This window comes from Dysidea avara, chromosome 13, assembly GCF_963678975.1.
Source record: "Dysidea avara chromosome 13, odDysAvar1.4, whole genome shotgun sequence".
NCBI classification, from domain to species: domain Eukaryota; kingdom Metazoa; phylum Porifera; class Demospongiae; order Dictyoceratida; family Dysideidae; genus Dysidea; species Dysidea avara.
In genome coordinates, this window is record NC_089284.1 from 7,230,632 (window position 1) to 7,240,913 (window position 10,282).

Consider the following 10,282-nt stretch of genomic DNA (forward strand, 5'->3'; position numbering starts at 1 on the left):
ATGATGTACAGCATTGTTCATCAAATTGTTGACCTTACTTTACCAGAATACATCACCTTCAATACAGGCATTACCTGGGGCCACAACTACAAACTTACCCTGCCATTCACTAGAATTGATTCATATAGATTCAGCTTCTTTCCTTCCACTGCTATACTATGGAACAAAATGCAGCCAGAGACCGTCTGTGCTTCATCCATCACAGTGCTCAACAACCTGCTTATTAATGAATTATAATACCTCTGCCACTTGGTGGTCCCTCTGTCAGTTAAGTCACTTCGACGTTAATTGCCTTAGATAGAACTTTTTTCCTTAGTGAGCCATTTGGCTCTGGCAAACTTGCTGAAGACGAATCGGAAATGTCACATTTTTACTTAAAATACTTTTAAAATACCAGCCATTCTCTACAGTTCTCGTGCGCAAGCACTGGTAGTCACTGCTGGGATAGCATGATTTTTTTTTCCAAATGACAAAATTTGGAGGGTAAAACTTTGGTGAATTATGGTTCGTTTCGCCAGATTCGCCAATGTTTTCCACTATACGGTATGCAACAAAGTTGGTACCATCAATCAAACATCTACCTTACCTCAAACTATATCATCTTTAAAATGTTTTAGACTCCATGGGGACATGATCATGACCTACAATATATTGCATGGGTATCTATATGTGAATAAAGCTACCTTTTTTACAAGAGCATGGATGACAGTTAGAGGGCACTCTTGTAAACTGCTTGGTTACAAAGAAGTTGGGCAGAATTATTTTTTACATCATGCACTGAGCATTTGTAACATTGTAGAGGCTTATTCAACTAATGAATTTAAGAAGCTATTTGATAATTGTAACAATGACATTATGTTTAGCACAGATTTATTGTAACTTTGAATCAGGATTTACAGCCTCTGCCTGATTTATTCCTGCATTTACAATAATAACAAGTAGAAGGAAAAATCAGTTAGATTAGGGATCAAAAGAAATCGTGATAGCTAAAAAGTGGAAAGTTGCTTATACCTGCAGATATACTAGTGGACATTAAATCCCTAAACTTCAGTCTATAACCATGACTGAATTAGGGATTAAATGTCCACTAGTATATCTGCAGGTATAGGCAACCTTCCTTGTTTTACCAATTTTAAGCTATTCCCTTGTTTCACAACTTTTTTTCTGTAACTTAAATTTTTTTCCTATACTTTTATGGCATTCCTGGCCCCATTCTTTCTTATAATACGTTATGCACTGGTTCATTTGCCATAATTATGTTATTAAAAAGTAAACAGTCTCAGAATGCGCCCCACAACAATCAATTACATTGCAAAAAAGGAGGTGGCCATTGCACTTTATTTTCAGCTATGCTCCACCCATTACACAGCGTTACAAATGAAAAACAGTACGAGAAGCGTCTCTGCAATCCAGTCACTATGGAAAATATGGGAGATAAGCATAATAGCTAACACAATCACAGGAAGCCACATCGTGCTATCGCAAATCGACACCTTGCATTGTCAGCGAAAAGAACTGGAACACAAAGGAGGGCAAAGGCATCATCCTACACAATATGAATACAATTTCTGATTACTGTCTACATAAAAATATTTACTACCTAATAAATTTCATAAGGCAAAAAATTTACTACAAAAGGAACTAGCAGCAGTTATAGTGATGGGAAGAGCATTGAGGCAGCATACTAAATGAGTCCTTATATATCTCCTTGCTTCACTTTCAATTTACCTAGATTGACTCTGCATGCAATGGCTGTTGCAAATTCAAGGGTATAAACCCCACAATCACTACCACATTTCTGCTTTTGAGGTTGTGCAACCTTTACTCTAATCTTCTTGGAGCCACATTGAAAAAGATAGTGATAAAATCTTCTGAATAAAAGAGGGAGTCTTATACTTTAACCTCCCCAAGAACACAGTTAGTCAACGCAACAGTCCAGTGAAGCCTGGATCTGCAATGTATAATTTGCAGCTTGTTCTGCACTGAAGCTTCACTGTGTTCTGACTACTTCTCCTGATATAAGCTACTAGAGCAAGACCATTCAGCTTAGGAAATTGGTTCTTTAGCAGTGACTATGTAACATTTATTTCTACATCAGTCAACTGTTCTCCCATAATGATCCCCTCCAGTTTGATAGCTTTTTTCACTGGTGGCAACTCAACATCCAGCTAATGATCCTACATTTATGACTTCCTTAGTTTCACTAGTTGACACGGGCTTGCTGATTGTAGGTGAGGCAGAACATATTCCTCGTCCTTGACTTAGTCCCTTTAAGAGCTCCTCTGAGGCTGTCACATCTCGTATTACATTGATACATAAAGTACCTTCTATTAATTTCTTAGCCTTCGTGCTTTCTTCTCTGCTGGTTACAGTTAATGTCAATTTCGCTGGTATTTCAAGACCACCTTGATGTAAATGGGCAGAATACCTTCTACCAAGAGTTCATAATATATATATACCTAAATAATATATATTATGAACTCTTGATTCTACTATGCAACAAATTGTACCCCTCTTCTAATAAACAAGATCAAGGTCACTAAATCAACCTCCAGACAGATTTTTGACTTAGCTGCTGATATTTCAATTTCTTCTTCAAGAAGAATTTTCATGGCAAGAGATTTCCCAGAATGGTCGGGCAAGAGATTTCCCAGAATGGTCGGGGGAATCTTGAACGTTGACCACTTTAATTCTTGTATTTATTGTAGTTAAAGTTTTTATTAATGCTGTATTTTTCCTTGCCACACCCACTTGTGGGCCTTATCCATGGCTGTGTGTCCCTAGGACTCACTCACTTACTAGTGTGTATCTTGACTATGTTATTCATCAATAATGATGGTTTTCTCCCTGAACAAATGGCATGCAGATATTCTGCTTGGCACGTGTCCAACAACCCTTTCTTCTCTGCCAAGCACTTTCTTAATAGTTACAGCATATAGGTGTGGCTGTTTCCCAACTCGCAACAGCAGTTAAGTTCTTCTCCAATAGCAGGTGTTCCCCAGATTGATTGATATTCATGGTAGCCACAGATCATTGACTCAAATTTAAACATGGACACCACACAAGATGCCATGCCATGACACATGATATCTCGCACAATAATAATTTCTGAAGATTTACTGTCTGTTTGCAACGATTAGATGATGATTTCTGCAAAAGCAAGTTCGGATTCGCCAACATTTTCTCTCACCAATCTCCTATTTTAAGAAGATTTGCCAATGTTTTATCTGCCAATTTGATTCGCTGATCATTCGCCAAAGTTTTACTCCAAATTCAAGATCAATAGTTACTCTCAGTTATATGTTACGGTTGCAACCCCATGTACCAATTCTATATGTACCGTATAGTGGAACCCGCGGAGAGATGGTAAACATATTCCAAATTAAATAAGAAATCATGGTTTTGGGGTAAAGTGCAGGAAGGAATTTACACTTGTGTAGGAACATGGTTCCTACATGTGGAGAACTTTATTGAGAATTTTTGCAAAATTTGTAGGAAATATTCCCACACTGTTAAATTTTGTAAGAAAGATTCCTATACATTGAGCAAAGTGTAAGACATCTTCTTGCGGTGTAGGAATAATTTCTACAAGTGTAGGAAATGTAGGAATAATTCCTACACTTGCAAGAATTATTCCTACAATGTCCTACACATTGTGCCATGTATAGGAATCTTTCTTACAAAATTCAACAGTGTGGGAATATATCCTACAAAATTTCTTAATAATATTATGGCCCTACACGTGTAGGAACCATGCTTCCTACACAAGGGTAAATTTTGGTGCATCACATAAAATTTGCTGTGTTTTGAGATAAAAACTTGCCACAACTTAAAATTTTGGTTTAGACTTATTTAGTTTGGAACATGTTGGTACTTTGACAGCTCTTAACATATCAAATATCAGTTGGTGGGGAACTGAGCCAAACGCATTCTTTTAAGTCAAAGAATGTGATCAACAATGTTTCTTAGATGAAGTAGCATCTCTGACAAAGAGTATACACATGTTCATTGCAGATATCCTTTAGAGGGTAATCCTCTAAGCAATATAAGTTTCCTGATAACAGAAGTGAGGGAAACAGGGTGAAAACTTGCTGGATTAGATGAATCACCTGCCTTGTATATTTTTCCAAAAGCTTATGAATATAAGAGATTGCCATAAAATGATAAGCTGAAGACAGGTGGTTGAGGTGTAAATAAATTATGCTATCCCAACCTTGGTCAGATTTCATTGAATATTTTTGGAGAGCGCATGACTGTATTTGCATATATTCACAGTGGGGGTGGTGTGGTCACAGGAAGTAACACCCAATATTCTAGCTGAATAATCGCTCATGTTGAAGCCTGCATGATATGACATCGACAAGCGTAACTCATTGTAAGGATTTCATTGCATAAAGGGGCCAGTGTTAAGTTGGTGCCATGTAAGTGATTGAGCTAGCTACACCAGTCTAGGACTTATCCAGTAAGTAGCTACGTATAAGCTCAAATTTTCACTGCAATAAAGCTTTTTTGTAGTGGTGTTGTGTGAGATCCTTAATATCATACAGTACAATAGTAGGGACCACAAAGTTTGGGTGTGGCACATGAAAAAACATCACCCAAAAATCAGCCTCACTTTCCCTGATAACGATGAGGCAATATTGGTTAGGTAAAAATAAGCCCAATCAAGGTATCAGATTGACCCAAAACACTTTCAACAAGTTGCTATGGAAATTATTAAATAGAATTTTCTAGTGACTGACTAACTGAGTAACTGACTGACGATTCCTTCAGACCTTCACACTAGCGTAACTCGATAACGGCTAAGGCTACAGGCTCAATTTTTCACTGGACACATGCCTTTTGGCATATACCACAGTATGTACAATACATTCTTCATGGACTTACCATTTGTGTCCCATTCATCTTTGCTGACAGCAAAAGGTGTCAATTTGGCAATAGCATGTAATGGCTTCCCTTATTAACAGAAATCATCCATATTTTTCATAGTGGCTACTTTGATTGCAGAGGTGTTTTTCAAACAGTTCTTTATTTGTAATGCTGTGTAACGGGTTGAACATAGCTGACAACGAAGCGTAAGGATACTTCACTTTTCAGACGATAATCGATAGTTGGGGAGTGTGACATCATTTCTTTCTTTTGATGTGTTATGCGTGGGTTCACCATTCATAATAATTTTATTTTACAAAAAAAGTTAACAAACAAGTACACAAAAAAATTGGAATTTTCAACTAGAGTAGGGACCATAGCACATCGATAAAAGATACTGAAACAAGCTGGAGTAGTGCATGATATTAAATCATAGTAAAACAATGAGAAGTGTTATATCCCTACTGTACTCAAGATACCATAATCGAAATGCACAGTAGGGATATAACACTTCTTATTGTTTTACTGTGATTTAATATCGTGCACTACTCCAGCTTGTTTCAGTACTTTTTATCGATGTGCTATAGTCCCTACTCTAGTTGAAAATTCCTGTGTACTTGTAATTGCTAAAGCCGACTTGAAATGCCATAAACAAACTGTTTTCTAAAGCAACACACTGCATGGGTGGCCTAGTATAGTTTTTATAATGAAGGTTAGGCTAATTGGCACCTTTGAGACTGTGACAAAAGGGGAGGGAAGGGTTGATTACTGCTTGCCAACCACAACTACATAGCACAATGTGCATGGATTGACTTGAAGTTAGCTAAAAGGATAATGCTTCTTTGCGATGTCAAAGTAATTTCTTTACTGTCCTGTATATGCATCACTGCTCCGTTAATTGATGGTCTGGAAGACCTCGAATAGTGTGGCTCTCAAATCCACAGTGGCTGCGCTATATTCTTACAATTCTGATGCAAGAACAAATAATGGAAGTAGTGCAGCTAGTAGCTGGGTCCAGGTGATATAGAGATGTCCATGTGATGGTATCCGTAGAATGACCAGTTACTGTATTTATCAAAGGAAAGTTGATAAGAAGGTATGCCAAGTTGGGTTGAATGCAGTGATTTTTATTTTGTTATTCGATTTATTCTGCAAGTCGTAGTTTCATAGCTACAGCCTGGAGCCTTACACAGTAGTACCTCTATGAACCTGTCAACTATATGTGTGCTTACTTCACAAAAAAAGGAAGGATCTGGTCACTCTAGCATTTTAGAGTTGTAACTATGGAATGTAATTATACAATGATGTCACAACAATGGCAGCAAGAATGGCACATCTAACAACCATACAAAGTAAATATGTTAAGTAGCTGTTAATACAACCAAAGATACTTTTCCATCACTTTTAGGCGGCGTCACAAGTACATCAGTTCCAACTAAAGGGTCTTTACTACCCCCATCTTTTGTTCTTGTAAAGTTGTCAACTTAATCACAGCACATCGTCACAAAACTTCCTGACAAACTCTTCTACATATTCTATAGTATCTATGATAACTCCAAAACAAACGTCACAAAAATTTTGTAATTGTTTTTAAATGCTAGAGTGATAGATCCTTCCTCTTTTGTGAAGGGGTGGGCACTGCCATGTAGACTAATGTGTGCTTTAACCCATTGGCATTGCTCACTTTCAAGATGCTATTAATAACAATGCCCCATGCTTCACTGAGGACCAATCCATTTGGACCAATCTGGGTTAATGTATGGGGCATAGCATTTACATCTCAAAACTGAACGATGCAAATGTGCTGAAGCACACACACTTAAGTAATTCTGCAGTTTCTGTGGAAGTTAACCAAAATTGTTACTTGTAACTATGTTTAAAAGCAAGGAGTTCCACAATCTAATTGCTGAGGGGAAAACTGAATATCAGTAATGTTCACAAATGCATTGTACGTGTTGTAGATGGTATTGGTGCCCACGGATGTTACGAGTAACAGATCTAAGATTATCAGTTAGTATACAAATCACAATTTTGTATGTTAAATTTATTTTTAAGTATGATCTCGTTCTAGTTTCAAGAGTTGGCCAGCCAAGATAGTTCAGCAAGCGAGTACACAGGTGATACTTCTTATACACAAACCTAACAGCTCTTCTCTGAAACAATTCAATTTTGAATGTCTTGGGTAGTATGAGGAGCTCATATTGTGGAGGAATATTCTATTATAGGACACACAGATGTCTTATAGCAATGTTCTTTGATATGATGTGAGCATGCAGGGTCTCAAGTTACGATGTAAAAATGCTAGTAGCTTTTGACAGTACTTGTTTAATATCTTCTTTCCAAGTTAGTTTAGAATCTATTACTAAATACTTACCAAAATTCACTTCTTTGATTGGGACATTGTTAATGAGGTATGTAAACTTGAGAGGTGACTTTTTGTTTGTAACCATAAGAAATTCACATTTTGATGTTGTTGATAGGGGTACTGTGTAAGTAATCTCCAGAATGTAGCTATGAAACTACAACTTACAGAATAAATCACAGCATTCAACCCAACTTGAATTTCTCGCGAATTATACATACCTTCAGCAAATTTCATTTGCCAAAGATTCATTCCACTTGAGATCTGAGTAGGATACTCCAGTTGGTGTCGACATTGATATGTCCAAGAATGAGTCCCCCTAAAGTTCGGTGCTCAGTTTTTAGCCTGTGCGCCTATAGGAGATTCCAGGAATTTATGAGAAGCTGCATACTAACTGTATACATGCTTAAAATTTTCCCACTTGAGGTATCCAAATTTTTCCTCTTAGAAATGGTCTCTACAGAGGGTTTTAGAATAGCTGATGGTTGGGGGTTCGTTACTAGTGAAATTAACAACTACTTATTTATAAATGTCGATAAGAATTTAAATTTTCTGTATTCCCTATGTAGCTACTTGTGTTTCAGAAATTCAAAGCATGATGTGTGTTTTGTTTTCCTACATGCATTTTGTATGTGTTTGTGTGCTCATACATAGTCATTTGACACATTAAACTGTAGCTACATTGTTTTTTTTTGTGAATTAAATTCTCAGAAAAATAACATCGTCTTTGATGCAAGGTATAATAACTTCTGCATACTTCAACTTACAGAGATGGGGTTTAATTTGTCAGAATCCTTGATAAAATGTGAGTCACGTGTGTATAATATCCTCTAGTGCAAATACCTTGGTGTACTTGTTGATGACAACCTTATATTTCATGCGTATGCTGCATCTGTGATTTTCAATGCTAATCGGACACTGGCCATTATTCACAAGAGCTTTCATTTCACAGATAACCGCATGTTTATAGTACTCTTTATGTATTGCTTTTGTAAGACCAGTGATGCCAGGTTCGTTAGCCAGGTTTGTAAAATAAATTTTATTCCCTCTCTTTGGGGGCCTGGCTCCTTCTTTTCACACACTTTACAAACCCATTATAAAATGGAAGTATAACTTGATTGCACAGAACTTCTTTGGCATAAGTGTGTTAAACTTGTACTAGGCCTGGTGAAAATATTAAGGAGATGGACCATTATTTACACAAAAAAGGGCAATATTTGTATATTTGCCTTGCAGGGTAAATAGATTATCAAAATAACTTGAAATTTGGTGTGTATATAAGGTAACTATCATAGCTCAAACCATTTGTGGTCTAAAAGAAAGTTTGGTGACAGCTACAGAGTTAAAAAGAGAAAACCGGATTAGTGTAAAATTCCAGTAGGATAGTCACGGTGAAGTTTAAAATAGACACAAGAACATTCAAAAATGTTATCCAGGGTTTGAACAAGGACCTCTGCACCTAAATCCTTAACCTCTGAGCTACTGCTATCAGCTGCTCAACTCATGTAATTACAAGTTTAGTTTATAAGAGTAGTTATCAAGGCAGTCATGTACTCAAATAAAACATTTAGATGCATTTTCAAATAAAATTTAATCAAAACTGTTACCAAATTCAAATGGCTTATTTTTTCAAAGATTTCCTGTGTATGTGAGGGGGGGGCATACCTCAGACCCCCTAGATAGTGTGCTTTGCACACTGCAAATCACATCAATTATATAGATATTACCCTCCTTAGCCCCTTCACTTAAAATTTTGTTGCTATGTCCTAATCTTGCATAATTACCATTGTGTCTGTAAACAACTGAAGAATACAAGCCTAAAGTCAGTTTTTGGCAGGCCCTGGGTATACAAGGTACAAGAAAAGGTAATATCCATGCAAACACAGCGTAGGGTGCATCTTTCAAAAGCCTGGTAAAAAGTCATGAAATCATAGGTGGTAGCCAAGAAAAATTCTGATTGTAGGTTTTAGCTCGTGATTCAGTGGATTTCTAATCTTAAGTAATAAATGCCCAAACTGCTTTACCGTGGTTTCCAAATAATGGTACTTGTAAGACAATAAAATACTCATATAACTAGTATTTTGGGCTAACCTTGTTCTTCATTTATGAGCATTAATTAGATGTTACTCATCAAAATTAGACAGTAATGGACAAATAAGTGTGCAGGTCTTGAGTCACCAAAAAGGTTTCAGGAACAGCCTTTCAAGCACAGTAAGACTACATGTGTCCGATTTGTGAAAATTTAATTGCTCATTCTACTGAAAAACGAAGACATTGAGGATCCAGAGATAATTTACTACCAGGGCTCTTGCAAAGCCCGATTACATTGTCAGTGTACAAGTTTATTCAAACCCAAGTACTGATTCTTTATGAAATCATACCACTGCTCACTGTATTGATTAGATATGAGTCACTAATGAGAAGCATGAAAACAAAATTTTGCTCTGGAACAAAAAGTCCAAACCTTAGAAAGCCACACCCCTCACCAAGTACTAGCCCTAGTGATGCAAGTGGTGGTAGCCCATCAAGTTTCTGATGATCAAATTTCAACCAAACAAGGAGACTAAACTTTACCATTCATGCTTATGACAGTCCATGTAGAAGGTAAGAATACACCGGTGTAGCACCATCAGCGCTAACAATGCACTTGAGATTAATGCCACTGGTTTGAGTGGGCCACCAGTATTATCCTATTTACCTATAGGAGTTTAGAATCTTTGTTCCAGTGCAGTAGACCAAAGAAAATGTGAGATATGAGCATTTACTTGAAAAGATATGTAATATGCCAACAATCTCCCTTCACTGACAATCACCATCTTGTCTGTAGTGAAGAAAGGTTATACAGGGAACATACCCAGCAATGATTTGCCTGTTCATGGCAAATACAATGTTACAACCATTTTATTGTCACCTATATCTTTACTAATGCAAAATAATCTTTCCTACTTAGTAGCACTGTAACTCCAAAACATTATCAGCATATGAAGCTGAAACTTTGTCCATGGCTGTATATAATAAAAAATAAATACAGTGTTTTTACATGCAGATCAT